The sequence below is a fragment of the Stegostoma tigrinum genome, chromosome 22 (genome assembly GCF_030684315.1).
Source record: "Stegostoma tigrinum isolate sSteTig4 chromosome 22, sSteTig4.hap1, whole genome shotgun sequence".
NCBI lineage: Eukaryota > Metazoa > Chordata > Chondrichthyes > Orectolobiformes > Stegostomatidae > Stegostoma > Stegostoma tigrinum.
In genome coordinates, this window is record NC_081375.1 from 39,009,044 (window position 1) to 39,025,883 (window position 16,840).

At 41.1% G+C, this 16,840-nt stretch overlaps 1 long non-coding RNA gene across 1 annotated transcript in view; it reads right to left on the bottom strand.

Annotated features, from left to right (window-relative positions):
* The window catches only part of LOC125463769 (uncharacterized), a 66,722-nt gene that overhangs the window by 18,426 nt on the left and 31,456 nt on the right, over nucleotides 1-16,840 (bottom strand). The window lies entirely within an intron of this gene.

A 16,840-nucleotide genomic window follows, 5' to 3' on the forward strand; every position in this document is an offset into this window, starting at 1 on the left:
CCTGCACATGGCCTATCTAACCACTGATCCACATGCTACCCAACGAATCACTGCCTGCCACATGGAAGATTCTTGATTCATTCTTAATATATCACCCAACGCTTTAACTGTACCTGCTGACTTCTTCAGAGGGCCCTTATCAAAAGCTTTCCAAAACTCCAAATACACCACATCCATTGATTTTTCCTTTATCTGTTCTAATAATTACATCCTCAAGCAACTCTGGTAAATTTTTAATCATTATTTGTCTTTCATAAACTCATGCTGGCTTTGACTATTCCGTTAATGATTTTCTCATGTTCTTATTTATAATAGATCTCAGCATTTCCCCAGTACTGATGTTAGACTAACTAATCTGCAATTAGATTAGATTAGATTATATTCCCTACAGTGTCCCTTCAGCCCAACAAGTCCACACCGCCCCTTGCAGCATCCCACCCAGACCCATCCCCCTATAACCTGAACTCTATTGTCTGTTTTCTTTTTTTCTCTTCCTACTTTTTTTAAATAGTAGTGTTAGATTTGTCAATTTTCGAAGTTGACCGCTAATTCAACTAATATACCTGGAGCTACTTCCTTCATTACTATGGTATGTGCATTCGTACCCTGATATGTAATGTTACGAAATTGGGTAGGAGAATTATAAGGTGGAAGGCAGGAAGGTAAAATGTGTGGTTCCCTCAAGAGATTTGAGATTTGTGCGTACTCAGGAATTTTAAAAAATTGTATGTATGTGAGCAGCAGCTGAAGTTGCTAGTAGAAAGCATCAAACAATAAAACAAGTGTATCAAGAAAGCCTTTCAGAGGCAGTAGGAACTGCAGATGCTGGAGAATCTGAGATAACAAGGTATTGAGCTGGATGAACACAGCAGGCCAAGCAGCATCAGAGGAGCAGGAAGGCTGGGCCTAGACCCTTCTATAGAAAATATTCCATCAAAAAAAGCCTTATAAGTAGCAGGCAAAACAGCAATCTTGTTTTGATGGTGTGACATTGAGTTTGATTATGGCCAATTAATTTAAAAGCAAACTCAACAATTCAAAGCCAGTTGAATTTAAAACCTGATGGTGTTGACAACCTGAAACTGGTTGTTTTACAAGAATTTGATTATGTTATTACAGGTATTTAAGATGAGGGCATTTGGATTTTTTAACTCATTTACAGGATGAAGACATTGCTGACCAGGCAACATTTATTGCCCATCAGAAGGTTCAGAGTCAACCACATTGCTTTGGGTATGGAGTCACATGTAGGTCAGAGCAGTTACCTTCCCTAAAGGATATTAGTGAATGAGATTGTTTTTTCCTGACAATTGATTCATGGTCATCAAGAGACTCTTAATTCTAGATATTTATTGAATTCAAATAACATTATCTGCCATGGTGGGATTTGAACCTGGGCCCCTAGAATGTTATCTGAGTCGCTGGATTAACATCCCAGTGATAAACCACTCGGCTGTTGCTTCCTCTTAGGAAGGGATCAACTGCCATTTGAAAGAGAGAGTCATCTGCACTTGCCAGAGTTAGTACCCTTAGCTCTCAGAGAAAGCCTGTCTAATGAGACAAAGGTACCACGGTATTTTAACTCAAATTCCTCATTGAAGAAATTATAGAGATAAAACATCCCAGACAGCAGAATTAATGGAAGAAAGGTGTTTGTGAAGAGAGTGGAGATGACAGAAGATTTTAGATGGCAGTCTGCATGAACTTGGAGTGATTAAATTGTAATTTATTGCTTCTTATTAATTGGGTTTATATTAGTGGGACTTGTCTTTAATCAAACAGAATTCTAGTAGAATTTAGGCCAATTAGGAAGTAGTTAGTAGTCGAGGGAGGAATTGTCAGCTTGTTAGTAATTGTGTTAATTTGTTCATTATTGAGTTAAATAAATAAATTGTTTCTTGTTACTTATGAAGTGGAGATCAGGGATTTTCTTTTTTAACCAATCTTTTAACAGATTATCGATGGCAAAGGAGATGGGTGTTTAGGGGGGTAATTATTAGAGGGGAACCCATACTCCTGTCGTAACAGTTTAATTATCAGAGTCAGACATGTTCCCTGGTGTAACAGTAAACACTATTTCCCAAGCCTGGTTGCTTGACCTGCTGGGGCTTTTTTTTTAAATGGTGGATGAGCTGTTTCAGCCAAAGACATTCCAGGCACTCACAATTTACAAGTAACTGAGGGAACCACTGCAGAGCAAGTCTTGGAATTCTCAGAATCTATTTCCCACTCCACATCCCACACTAAGGATTTTGGGAGGCAAAATTTAGGTCAGATTTGAGCAAATATGACTACAATCAATCTTAAATTGTAGAGTGAACAAGCCTGTCATTTCAATGCTAATCTTTATTATTCTGAAGATGGCAGTGGCAGAGTAGATAGCGTTACATCTCCTCGGCTCAGGGCTTGTCTATCCATCTGGTTTTTCTCCCTTTTTTCTTCATCTCTCTTCTTTTTCAAAGATTTTAACGTTTTTTTCTTCAATAAGAACATTTACCTTGGAGCAGCTGAGAGCTGGAACGGTGTGGGTGGAGGCATGGAGCGGTGTGGAACAGCTGAGAGCCGGAGTGGAGCAGGGACAGTTGTTGGACTGGGGTCTGGTGTGGGTGGTCGGCCGCTGGCGAGGCTGGTCAGACCTCGTGTGGAAACCCCTGTGCTGAGCTACTGCAGTGTAATGTTTATCTGTATTTTTTTTTATTTCACTGTAATGTTTATCCTTTTAACTATGTCTTATTTCAAACACAGTATGAATCAATTTAAGGTAATGCAACTTTTTTTATTCCTCTTTTGTATCTAAGATGCATACATAGATACTTTGTACCTAAGCTGGTGCCATGAGCCACGACATTGTAAACTTTTCACAGTTCTCCTGTACTTCTGTACTTGAGTACATATGGCAATAAAGGATGTTCTATTCTATTTTATATAATAGATACTAAATTGCACTCACCAATTCTCTGGTATTATCGCCAATGTGTCAGGTAAGAGGAGGTGGTTTTCAGTGGTATTATTTGCACTGAGGAGTTTGGTTTGAGGAATATTTGATATAGTTTAAATCTGATGTGACTGTCCTATCTGTGGTTGCTACATTATGTTGTAACTATCAAATAAAACAAAGAAATGTAGAAGTTGGAGATCTAAAACAACAAAGACAGAAATTGCTGGAGAAACTCAGCAAGTCTGGAACCATCTGTGAAGAGAAAACAGAGTTAAAATTGAGTCTGGTGATTCCTCTTCAGACTGCTCTGAAACAATTTCTCTTTTTTATGTGATAACTATATTTGGAGTCAACTATGGCTCCAGCAATGATGGTCCACTTAAAGCATTCCTTTGCATGTTCCCTCACGACTTCTCTTTTTACTTAGTTGGATTTTTTACAGTTCACCATGTCTGCAGTGGCCTTTATTAAAGGGCATTTATTGATGTGTGATCTATTTCAAAACTGAAGCTGGAAATACAATGAAATCTTTCTGTACTCGGATAATGCAAGTAATTACAGCCTTCACTGTCCCACATATGCAACATAGCAATGTCATGTCATTAGCTACGCATTGAGTCATTGAGTCGTAGAGTCCTTCAGCCCAAACTAGTCCATCCACAATAACCCCATTTCCTTGCACTTAGTCTATATTCTTCTAAATCTTTTATAACCATGTATTTGTCCAGATGTCTTTTAAATGTTGTTAATGTACTCACCTTAACCACTTCTGTTTTCAACTCATTCCGTATGCATACCACCCTCTGTGTGAAAAGGCTGCCCTTAGGTCCCCATGTATTCTTGCCCCCTTACATTAGGCTGATACCTTCTAGTCCTCGATTCCCCAACCTTGGGAAAAAGACTGAGTACAGTGACCCTATCCATACCTCTCATGATTTAATACAATTCTATAAGATCCAGGTTCCCCCACCACCTCAGTCCCCTATGCTCTAAAGAAAAATCCTAGCTTGTCCAACCTCTCCCTATAACTCAGTCGCTTGCGTCTTGGCAACATTGTTGTAAATTTCTTCTGCACTCTTTCCAGTTTAATAACATCTTTCCTATAGCAAGATGACTAAAACTGGACACAATACACCAAGTACAGCTTCACCAATGTCCTGTACAAGTGCATCATAACATCCCAACTTCTACACTCAATACCGCGACTGATCAAGGCTAGTGTACCAAATGCTTTTTTCACTGCCCAATCTACCAGTGACTCCACTTTCCAAGAACTGTGTACCTGAACTCCAAGGTTCCACTATATTGCTGAAGGACCTACCATTCACCAGGAAACTCCAACCATGATTTGACTTTCCAAATTGCAACACCTCTCACTTAACTGTATTAAACTCCATTTGTCATTTCTTGGCCCACTTCCCTGCTGATCAAGACCATGCTGCAATTTCTGATAGCCTTCCTTACTGTCCATGATACTGCCTATTTTAGTGTTATCTGCAAACCTACTAATCATGCCTTGTACATTCTCATTCAAATCATTGATTTAGATAACAAATAGGAATGGGCCCAGTACCGAACCTTGAGGCATACCACTAGTTAAAGGCCTCCAGTCCAACAGGCATCCTTCCACTATTACTCTCTGCTTCCTACCTTCAAGCCAAATGTGTATCCAGTTTGCCTGCTTTCCCTGGATTCCATACGTTCTAACCTTCCAGAGCAGTCTAACATGTGGAACGTTATCAAAGGCCTTACTGAAATCCATATAGACGATGTTTACCACCCTGCCCTCATCAGCCTTCCTGGTCAGTTCGTCAAAGAACTCTAATATATTTGTGAGCCACGCACAAAGCCATGCTGACTACTCCTACTCAGACCCTATCTTTCCAAATGCATCTATACCTTATCCCTCAGAATCTTCTCAAGTAATTTACCTGTCAAGATGTTTCACTTACTGGTCTATAATTTCCAGGTTTTTTTCTTAGCAGCCTTTCTTGAATAAGGTCACAACATTCGCTACCCTCCGGACTACTGGGCCTCACCCGTGGCTAACAATGACACACATCTAGCAGCCAGGGCCCCTGCAATTTCTTCTCTAGCTTCTTGCAGGGTTCTTGGATATATCTGATCAGGACCAGGAGATTTATCTACTTTCATACATTCTCATCCTTCCAACACCACCTCTACTGTGATGTGGAGTGTCCCTGAGATATCACCACAAACTTCCCCAAGTTCCCAAGTCTTCATGTCTTTCTCCACGGTAAACACAAAGGAGAAATATTTATTGAGGACCTTGCCCATCTCCTGCGGTTCCGGATAGAGAATAGGACCCCTCATGGACCAAAGTGGACATGTACATGTGGTCTAGAGTCACATATAGGCCAGACCAGGTATGGATACTGGTTTCCTTCCCTAAAGGACGTTAGTGAACGAGATGGGTTTTCCCAACAATCGACAATGTGTTCATGGTCATCATTAGATCCTTAATTCTAGATCCCACCCCTGGCCAATCTAGTTTAAACCCTTCCTTAGAGCACTAGCAAATGAACTTGACAGGCTATTGGTCCCCTCCAGTTCAAGTGTAACCCATCCCTCTTGGACAGGTCATCCCCATCCCAGGAAAGATTCCAATGATCCAGGAATCTGAACCCCTGCCTCCTGCACCAATTCTTTAGCCACACATTCATTTGCTATGTTCTTACCCTCACTAGCACTTGGCACTAGAGATCACCACTGTCGAGGTCCTGGTTTTTATCATTTTTCCTAGCTCTCCATAATCACTCCGTGGGGCGTCATTGCTATTTCTGCCTATGTCAGTTGTGCCAGAGTACACAATTACTTCTGTATGCTCAGCTTATCCCTTGAAAATGTTTTCTGCAACTGTTCCGAGACATCCTGGACCCTGGCACCCGAGAGGCAACGCACCATCCTGGATTCCCATTTGTGGCTATAGAATCTCCTGTCCGTTTCCCCTAACTTTCAAGTCTTCTATCACTAAGGTCCTGTTTATCTTTACCCTTTCCCATTGTGGCCCAGAGCCAGTCGTAATATCCCTGACCTGGCTACTGCTGCTTTCCCGTGAACATTTATTTCAGCGACACCCCCACACCCCAACACCCATCCAACAGTATCCAAAACGATACACTTGTTTTCAAGGGGAATGACCACAGGGGATTCCTGCACTCTGTGCCTACTCCCTTGTCCATAAATGATACCATAACAAACAAGTCAGCTGATCATCATCTTGCTATGCTCAAACTGACTGTAACAGTTACTTCCATAACAACCAGAAATACACTGAAAAAGTAAATTGAATAGTTTTGAAACACTTCAGGATTCCAAAAGATATTAAATGTTTATCATTGCAAGCTCTTTGCTCTTCTTTTTCTCTTATTAAGGCTTATTTCAAAAGTCACCTTAGCAACTTATTTTGGGCTGAAATATTCATGAATATAAAGCTGTTAACACAAAATCCCAACTGTGCTTGGTTTATTTAATTATCGTTATCATCACAAAGTATGTACCCTCATCCTTCAATAGACACTTATGTTTACTTCTCTCCACCAAGCAAGGAGATCATTTTAATTTCTTAATGGACAACCCTCCTTTCTCCTGCTACTTTTCACTCCTTCCTTCACCTTTCCCTTTGGTGATAGTTCATGGGGTTGGTATCACAGATGATGGATATCTCTGGAAGAATCCAGGTGAACCATTATCAATAAATGAGCTGCAATAAGCTTTCAAAAGTCTGAAAAACAGCAAAGCTTGCCAATGAAATTACATTCCAGCTAAGGTCTTCAAAGTTGGTGGACTTTTGTTGACATTAAGATTCCATGCACAAATCCTATGGATTCTGGAGTATAAAGCACCCTTTATCCCCATCACTGACTTCAGGAGTATGGTGATCATTACTATGAGCATTGCTGAGAAAACACATATTTTTCAAAGTCTCTTGTCTTGCACTTATTGAACAAATCACAAAAAAACAACTCAAGGAGGAAAAGTAACATCTACAATGCATTAAAGGAGAGTACTGATTGTTGATGGATGGAGTCCGATTGGTAGATGCATTGATGTGGAGAATACACCCATTAATGATAATTGACAGGTAGCTCAGAGGGTTTGCTTTAGTTTTAAATATGCAAGTTGACTCTGATTGGTTAAGGTATTGCCCTGACAAATGAACTATGAGAAATAATCACCTTACCTGAGAAGTGAACACCGCTTCAAAAGCTTGTGATTTCAAATAAATCTGTTAGCCTATAACCTTTTATTGAGTCTACAATTGCCAATCTCCACAAGTGTATCGGATTGTCGCTGGATGGAAAACTGATCATACAAGTGACAAGGACAAAATAATATTCTGAAAATAACTAAGCTATTCTTGTGATTTCAAATAAACCTGTTGGACTATAACCTGGTGTCGAGTGATTTCTGACCTTATCCACCCCAGTCCAACATTGGCACCGCCTAATCATGTACTATTTCACATCGAGAAATAAAGTATTACAGCAAAGAACTTTACAGCCTTGTAGCCTGCCAGTATAAATACTGGGGACAGAGTGTTAGTATTTTTTATAGTTCTAATTTCCCCAGCATAATCTTTGGTTCAATTAACATTAATAAGAGGCTTTTTAATTTCATTTTAGACTCAAGTATCTTCTTGAAACTTAGTTCATTAAGTTCACATATTTGATGTATAGTGTAGGGAAGTGTCAAATGAACTAATAATTGGCTTTCCAACTGTTCAATTTAATGCTTTGTTTCTTCCATATGTCAATGGAGAGTTGTGCAAGGTTCTAGTCAGTGATTAACAGCTTCAGGCCCTTGATATAACCTTACTAATATTATCAGTTTTATGAATAACTTCAAAGAAGCTCTGAAAAATTCCTCATCATTATCAATGCTAACAAATCCCACTAAACGGAAACAAAATGGACCATTAGGTATTTTGTGACGAAAAAGAATGAAGGCTAGCCACCCCTTAGATAGCATAAGAAAATTATAACAAGGTCACAGATGGAGTAACGGAACTGAGTGGCATAAATTGGGCTGTAAAATAGCCTTGCATTTAATTTGTACTTTATTGTGTTTTGCCAGCCTTCACTTTAACTAACAACCTGATTAGACAATATTGTTATCTGTTTGATTCTAAGTCAAGGTTTGGACTTCAATTATCCATGATGAATATTTCTTCAATTGTGATTTCTCACTATCAAAAGTATGCCACATAATTACAATCACTTAGGATTAATTCAGGGTTTTATGCTGCACAGTTAGAACATAGACGATACGACTATATGGCAGATCCATGAGCCGACTAAGTTAAAACATTGTACATTATTATTTGATTTAATCTTTAACTACTTCTCTTATTAGTGAGGTGATACAAAGTAATATGGAATTTATGTAATTGGGTAGTCATGATTCATTGTTTAACTTGCTTGAATATTTTAAATGAGTGGTCATTTGTGACTGGATTTGGTTAGCTGGAAAAGCAGTGATGTAAATACAAAGACAAACACTGAGTGTTATATCACTTCTTTCTCCCTAGAATGATTCAATGACTCACAGATTTCCATTTGCAGAATTCATTGTGTTTATATTAAGTTGACATATCTGCTCTGTAACAAATCGGTTTATGCAGCTAACTACTGCCATGTAAATTGGTCATTAAAACTGAAAACGGAGGAATATATTGAAATTTCTGGGTGTTTATATGAGTTTTGCACTTTCTAATTTTTGTTTTCTAAATGGCCATGTTTGGAACTTTTCAGAACATTCATTATGGACAGACTCTAATGCACTTAATTTGTAACCTCGAAATTAGTTTGTGAATGTACTGTTCACAACTTAGTTGTGAATGATACTCCCGAATCTGGACATACCTTGCCTGGCCAAACCTTTCCGATATAGTTGAAGAAGCTGGCAACTTAATATTACGTTTTCATCAGTATCATTCTAGTTCTGTGGTTGGTTTTATCTTCAAACTATTTTTTTGTTTCATATTATTCTTCTAACTAAATAGCTTCCCCGCTCCCGACTTTTGTACAAAGGGTGGCACGGTGGCTCAGTGGTTAGCTCTGCTGCCTCCCAGCACCAGGGACCCACTGCTTTGTCAACTGTTTGTGTAGAGTTTGCACAATCTCCCTGTGTCCGTGTGGGTTTCCTTCGGGTGCTCTAGTTTCCTCCCACAGTCCAAAGATGTGCAGGCTAGGTGGATTGTCCATGCTAAAGAGCTCATAGTGTCCAGGGATTGTGCAGGTTAGGTGGATTGGCTGTGGGAAATCCAGGGTCATAGGGATAGGGTTGGGGGATGGGTCTGGGCAGGATACACTTCAGAGGATCAGTGTGTTCTCTGTGGATCGAATGGCCTGCTTCCACATTGTTAGGGATTCTATGATTCTTCACATTGGCCCTGATTTTGCAATGAGAAAGACTGCAAGACTATTAGCATTGATCATCATTGTGACTGTGAAACAGAGAGCAACTTCAGTTTTTAACTGACAAAACTCCACTTTTATGCTGCAACATCATTATTTAGCAAATGCAAAATTTTTAGATGTATTTAATGAGTAAATAATGCCCAGAATCTTCCTCCTGAGACAGGTACATGGAGTCGGAGAATCCCATTACTTGGAATGCCTGCCTTAAAGGTCAGTGAGGTGGGAGGAGTGGACAGGTGGGGGGGAAGATGGACAGGTCAAGGAGGCGGGGATAAGAGGGGCTGAATCATTCTGCAACATACATCTACGTAAGGTAACGGAGCTCAGCACTCCTTATCTAAGCATGGTATTGGTCTCATTGTGAAGGCAAGCCTCCAATCCACAATGTGTGAGATATCTTGTGACTGATGTGAGGGAGTACCATTACTAGTCTACATTTTCAATCTTCTCCACGGATCACCTGACAGCTCATCTGAGGTGGAGCCAGTGCTTGGAGGATTCCTAGTGGCATTGTTGACCGTGAGACGATAGCAGAGTGAACATCAATTAAACCATTGTCAGTGAGCTCAGCAAAAACTGGAATCTTCAGCAGCTGCCAACAGCCTTCAGTGGGAGAACCAATAGCTGAAGTTCTTCCTGCTTTGTCCAAACAGGAGGAGGATAATGACCAGATTCTGGAAATATCAGACTCACTGTCATTATCTATAGCTATTAGAGATCCAGTATATAGGTGCAAATTTCGGATGTCCTGGGCCATCAACAGTGAAATGGGATAATCTGCTGGAGCAGGAATTGTGCTCGGAAGGATCAGGAGGTAATTTATATCTTTCCCCTATGACGAGAATTGTCAAACAGCACAGGCAGTGAGATTCTCCAGCATTGCTGGTCTGCCTGGGGTCAAGTCTGTTATAACACCCATGGTGTCTTGCTTGCCCTGCCTCAAAGGGGTTCTTTCACCGAAACTCCCTCATCAAGTCTGTCTCATCCTGCAGCACCAAATCCAGAACTGCCTGTTCACTAACAGGCTCTACCACAAGCTGCTCTAAAGAAAACAACCTTGGAAACATTCCATGAATTCCTTTTCTTGGTATTTGCTACCAAGCTGATTTTCCCAGTCTGTCTACATACTGAAGTCCCCATGATTAGTATAATAGTGCTTTTCCTACATGCCTTTTTTATCTCCTGATTTATTTTCTGTCCCACAGCCTGACTATTGCTAAGAGGCCTGGACATAACTCCCATCAGGGTATTTTATCCTTTGCAATGCCTTTGGTCAATCCTCAGTATTTGTGCATCTGTTAACTTCTGCAATCCTTGAACCATCTTGGATCAATAAGTGTTTTGTTGTCTGTTTGATTCTGTGTATGGCATTTTCAGCTGATCCCACTGTAAAGAGTATGCACTTTATAGGCTCTCGTTGCCATTGAGGAGACAGCAGCAGTCAGTGAGACAGAGCAATAACATAGTATGGTACTGAGGTCAGATGGTTTTTTTTGGAGATCTCAACCACCTATGAAATCAGTGCTGTGAAATGTAGTCCTTCAGGCTGCAGCACGTTGTGAGCAGTCATAAGGTATCTCTTGACACTTTTCTATTATTCCATTTCAGAGTTTACCTCCTGGCCTTGAATGGCAGTAGCCTCCTTGTAAAGCTGAAAGACAGAATGCGATATTGCTTGTGGAGATGAGTGGACTCAAAGGTTTTGGAGTAGATTTGTAGCTCAGGTTGTGGGTGTTGAGGTTGGTTGTCTCGCCGAGCTGGTTTGTTGTTCCGCAGACGTTTCATTACCGTGCTTGGTAACATCCTCAGTGCAGCCTCTGATGAAGCGTTGGTGTGTTTTCCCGCCTGGTTTTTAAACTCTGGGGTCTTTTGTGACGGATTGCCTCTCTTCCAGGTTTCCTCCGTAGTGGATTGTATATGGGGTTGAGTTCAATGTGTTTATTAATAGCCTGCTTCATGTAGTGCCATGCTACCAGCAATTCTCGTGCTGGTCTCTGCCTAGCCTATCCCAGGATCTTGGTGTTGTCCCAGTCCAAGTCGTGGTTCTCCTTGTCCACGTGGATTGAGATGAGTGAGTATTGGTCACCCCACTCTATCCACTCAGCCCAAGAATTCCCCAACTCCATCAAAGACATAAAGATGGAAGGCGAAGAGGCCATGATATCGTTTGATGTCACTGCCCAGTAAACATACCACTAGCAAAGGAAACAATGGCAACACTACTTGAACAAGAACACGACTCCAGTGAAACCATCTCCAAGGACAACATGCTTAAACTACTGGGCCTACGCCTGACCACCCACTTCACCTTCAACGGCCAAACATACAAGCAAATCAACGGGACACCGATGGAATAGCCTATCTCTGGACTCAGCAGGAGCAGTGATGCAAATTCTGGAAAGGACTGCCCTTCCGCAAATCCAACCTAAACTATGGATACATTACATAGTTGACACTTTTGTCATCATTAAATGGGCCAAATTAGAAAAGACACACAAACTCATAAACAACACCCTCACTGGAATAAAATTCACCAGAGAGGAGGAGAAGAACAAACAGCTCCCATTCCTGGATGTCGTGATAGAGCACAAGACAAATGGGGAACTGCAAATGAAAGTACACCAAAAAGCCACACACACAGGCCAGGTACTGAACTTCAATAGTAACCATCCCAGCACACACAAACAAGTTGCATGTGAACACTATTTAAAAGGGCAACAACACACTGCAGCAACATGGAACTACGCCGAGAGGAGGAGGAATACCTCTTCCAAGTGTTCAAGGATAATGGATATCCAAAGAACTAGGTCAGGGGATGCCTACAGGAACAGTATGACAAAGATACTGCAACAATATCAAGATCCTGGGACAGGCTGGGCAGAAACAAGCACAAGAATTCCTGGATAGAGATAATGGGAACTGCAGATGCTGGAGAATCCAAGATAACAAAGTGTGGGGCTGGATGAACACAGCAGGCCAAGCAGCATCTCAGGAGCACAAAAGCTGACGTTTCGGGCCTAGACCCTCTAGGCCCGAAACGTCACCTTTGTGCTCCTAAGATGCTGCTTGGCCTGCTGTGTTCATCCAACCCCACTTTGTTAACAAGAATTCCTGGAAGCATGGCACTCCATGAAGCAGGCTATTAACAACCACATTGAACTTGACCCCATGTACATTCCACTACGGAGGAAACCCGGAAGTGAGGCAATCCATCACAATGGACCCCAGAGTTTAAAAACCAGGCGGGAAAACACACTGATGTTTCATCCAAGGCTGCACTTAAGATGTTAACGAGCACGGTAACAAAATGTCTGCGGAACAACAAACCAGCTCGGCGAGCCGATCAACCTCAATGAGTAGACTCACAACTGATTCTGTGCTGTCACTTATAGGGTGGTATAAGTGTGGATGAATCAAGCAGAGTAGGAATTGCACAATCCCTACACATTGTCAGTAACCTCAATATAATCCACATTAAAGTGCATCGCCTTGGCTGCAGTCATCAATGCCAAGATTCAAGAACCTTTGATGTCAAATGCTATTTGCGGCCAAGGGCTGGGTTATTTGTGAAAAATAATCAATGTTCTTTCTTTGATTCTTGGGATATCTGAAGATGCTGCTTATCTTGTTTTTTGCTCACGTCTTAAATGGATGCAGTCAGATCTGGTCCAATTGCCACAAAGAGAGAGTGCAGCAGGTATTTCAAAAATAATCACGAAAATATATTTACAAAACTGCAAGATTACCTACAATCAAGTGGCACTAATTCCACCCATGCACCCTAGTTAGGGTTAAGCCTTCCTTCCACTCCCACTGTGTCTGAGTGATGCCCACAGCTACAGGTGGAAAGAGCCTACTCTTGAGGGCCTGGAAGACTAGGCTGGTTGTCTCCGAGGCTATTTGGTCTAGACAGCTTAGGACCATTGAAAGTACTTTGTCCAGTGTTGCACACACTCCTTGGCTTGGAATTCATCAGGCTTCAGCATCACAGGTGAGAGGAGCTGAAGGGGCAGTACACCCCTGTAGTGACTTAACAGGAGCTTTGAGGGGAGGTGTGGATGGGGGCTATGTGTGACTCCTCCTTCCCATGGGTGCCAGCTGCTACCAATGGTCTCACTGAGAGGAATGGCCATCTGGACTGAAACCCAAGGTCCTTATCCCCTACCAATTTCCCAATGATCCTCAGCACCAATGACAATGGCTGAATTACATTATGATTTTTTTACAAAGTCTACAATGGCCAAGATAATGTGACAGCTCTCTGCCTGGGGATAAGTATGTCCCTCGTCTCCAGCAGACCTCTGAGTGTCAGAAACTTGCTATGTTTCTTCCTTGACTAGCTGCTGAGCTGTGCCAGCAATACGCCAACCAGATTGTGCTCCAGCGTGTAATCTACAAAGGAATCCATTGAGGTGAAAGCCTTGGAGCTGCTGGGGCCTACAGGTAAAAACCTTGCCAGTGCATCCTCTGAGGGATGAGTGGCTTCCTCTTCAGAGATGGAGTTTGAGCTGAGAGTTGGTGGTGCTGGCTTCCTTCCCATTAGAGTTTGTTGGTCCTGCAGCTCCTGATTTTTTTTTTGTAATTTGCTCGTGGAATGTGGGCATTTCTGGCTGGGCCGGCATTTATTGCCCATTCCTAGCTGCCCCTGCAGAAGTGGTAATGAGCTGCCTTCTGGAACCACTGCAGTCCATGAGCTGTGACTGGACTTAACGTGCTCTTATAGAGGGAATTCAAGGCTTTTGACCCAGTGACAATGAAGGAACAGTGATATTTTTTTCCAAATAAATGAGTGGATTGGGTGGGAATTTGCAGGTGGCAACGTTCCTATGTATTTATTGCCCTCGTCCTTCTAGATGGAATTGGTTGTGTGTTTGAGTGGAGTGGGAATGAATGGTGATAAAGGATATGTTTCCCTCTGGAGACTCCAGCGACCCAGGCCATTACTTTGTCTAGACTGGCTGCCTCTGGTGACGTGACCTGCTTTGACAGTTTGGAGTAAATGGTACCGCTGATTCCTCAAACACCTCCATCCACCCAGACCCTCCAGGTCCCTGTCATGAAAAAGTGTCAATTTCCGATTCTGAGCCATTTGCTGGGGCCAGGACCACAATGGCAGGAGCAATCCCAGGCTTGCAGTATCTGATGCGGTGCGGATTCAAGGTATAAATATCGAGGCAGCAGTGTCCCTGCAGCGGCCAGCACTTCTATTACTCCTGCACGTTTACATGAACTGGGCACTGAAGAACCTGAGTGCATGATTAATAGCTGCAGAGGGAACCACTGCATGAGAAAAATCAACATGGGCCATTGTGGACCACACACCGTGAACCTCACCATAAAAACACTAACATAAAGTGGGAAAATTGAACCCAAAATATTCTTAAAACATGGGTTTGAAACAAATCCTTTCTCACATTACTTAACTTCAGTCAATGCATTGACAGATCTTCCATCCTGGTTTTGTGAAGCTGCATAGCTGCAGACATTTCTAAAACCATATTTCCATTTTTTCACTTCAGTGAAACAACTTATGAACTGCCACACACCATCTATTTTAATGCTGTCAGTCCAAGAAAATGCCTTAAGATTGATCATTCTGCATTGGTAAAAGTTGCAAAGTAATTAAAAGCTAGGAAATTACATGTTTAATAAGAAACAAAGAAAAAAAATGGAAGAGTAAATTATTCCCCATATATTCTCCAATACAATTAGGACTGAATCATTCTGGTGTTGGACAACCTGGCAAGGTGTTACCTTTTTTTTGTATTTTACAGCATGCATTTTCCCTTCCTTTCATGCTAACAGATACTGGAAGGAATGTAATACATTAATGCATTTGTTGATTGGATAATGACTACATTTCAGATATCCTGTCAGCAGACCATTAAAAAAATAGGTCAACTATAAACCATCCAAGCAGGGCAACCCCATAGAGTGCTTGCCTCCCAGCCAAAGGTCAGAGATTGATGTCCCTAAGCTATCTATCACTTGAGTCCATCTGCTTTAGTAAGATGAGTTTCTCCAGTGCTCAGCAAACCTGATAAATATTGTAGCTGATCTGTTGCGAGCATGAGGAACAAGACAGTTGAGCTAACTACATGTTTGTGGAACTAACCATATTTTTGTGACACAGGAAGTTGTACTCTTGGAACTCAGAAACATGCTTCGGGCTTTGGCGGGGGGTAACATAATAGTTAGATATAAATCAGGATTTAAGTACATTTTCTTTAGAAGATTTTGTTGTCTACAACATTTACAGTGTTATTCTTTAAGAAAACGTCTTTGAGACCTCTGAAAGGAAGAGGAAATTAATCTGATAATTCTTTGTTTGGACATTTTGTTCTAAGTGAATTTACTTCTTTCTATAAGTAAAAAAATTGACTTTAGCCTATCTGTAATAAATGATCATTTCTCTGCCTGATATTTCAAAGTAGTGATAGGCTATAAAGTGGTAATGCTGAATATGTGATATTACTGAGAAGGTTTCTGCAGTATCTACTGGGTTGAAAGAAGAACTTGTATAAAACATTGTACAAATAGTTTGCCAGTAAGAATTCTAAGTTAAGGGATCTGGTGGGTGCAAAGAGTTCTCTGGTTTACTCTTGGGGTTTGAATTAACAATAACTAACATAGAAAAATAAGCCAAGAACATCACAGTACACAAACCACAATTATGGTATTAAAGTCTCATTTATCTGATTTTATCAGCAGAATCACATCTTAGCAGATCATTATTTTAATACTCCAAGTTGAATAAGATAGTGAAAAATAAGAATCCATCAGTTGTGGCATTTTGAAGAGCACATGTGGAACTTATATCACGTCTGTGCCATTAATTGGTTTACACAGTTGTACAAAATGTTTACACTGAGTTTTCTTTCCACCGTTGCCTCAGGCGTCCTGCTCTTGTCCCACTGCCAGCCATCTCGGGCTGTCTATATTCACTCTCGCAGAACAAAAGATGCCCCATTTAACAAAGCTGGCAAGATATGGCCTAAAGAACAATATTCTTTGAAGCCGTGTTGCATTCCTGGCAAAGAACCTTGACTGAATATTTCAACTGGAAATTTGTTCTGGTTTGCCCATCTGAAAATAACCATGTACAAGGCTTTAACAAGGATTGATTGCCAAGTTTCACCCACTTGTTAACAATAGCCTTTCTGGAAACTAAATAATTAGGTTATTCCACTTAATTTTATTGATCAGAATACTTAGGTCTTTTGCTGAAATGCAACATTGCCAAATCAAAATTATTGTACCATCTCGCTCTTTCCTCGGCTATGTAGGAGACAGCAACATTTTGCAAGTGGATTTCATCCATGCAGAGAGCAACATAACGTCAAGTCAAAACTTTGTTTAAACTGAAGCATGATTTACAGAATTCAGACAGAGTGCTATTGATTGGTTAGTCAGAGCCTATTATAAAAACCTATTATGAAATATATGGGAATACTTTTGT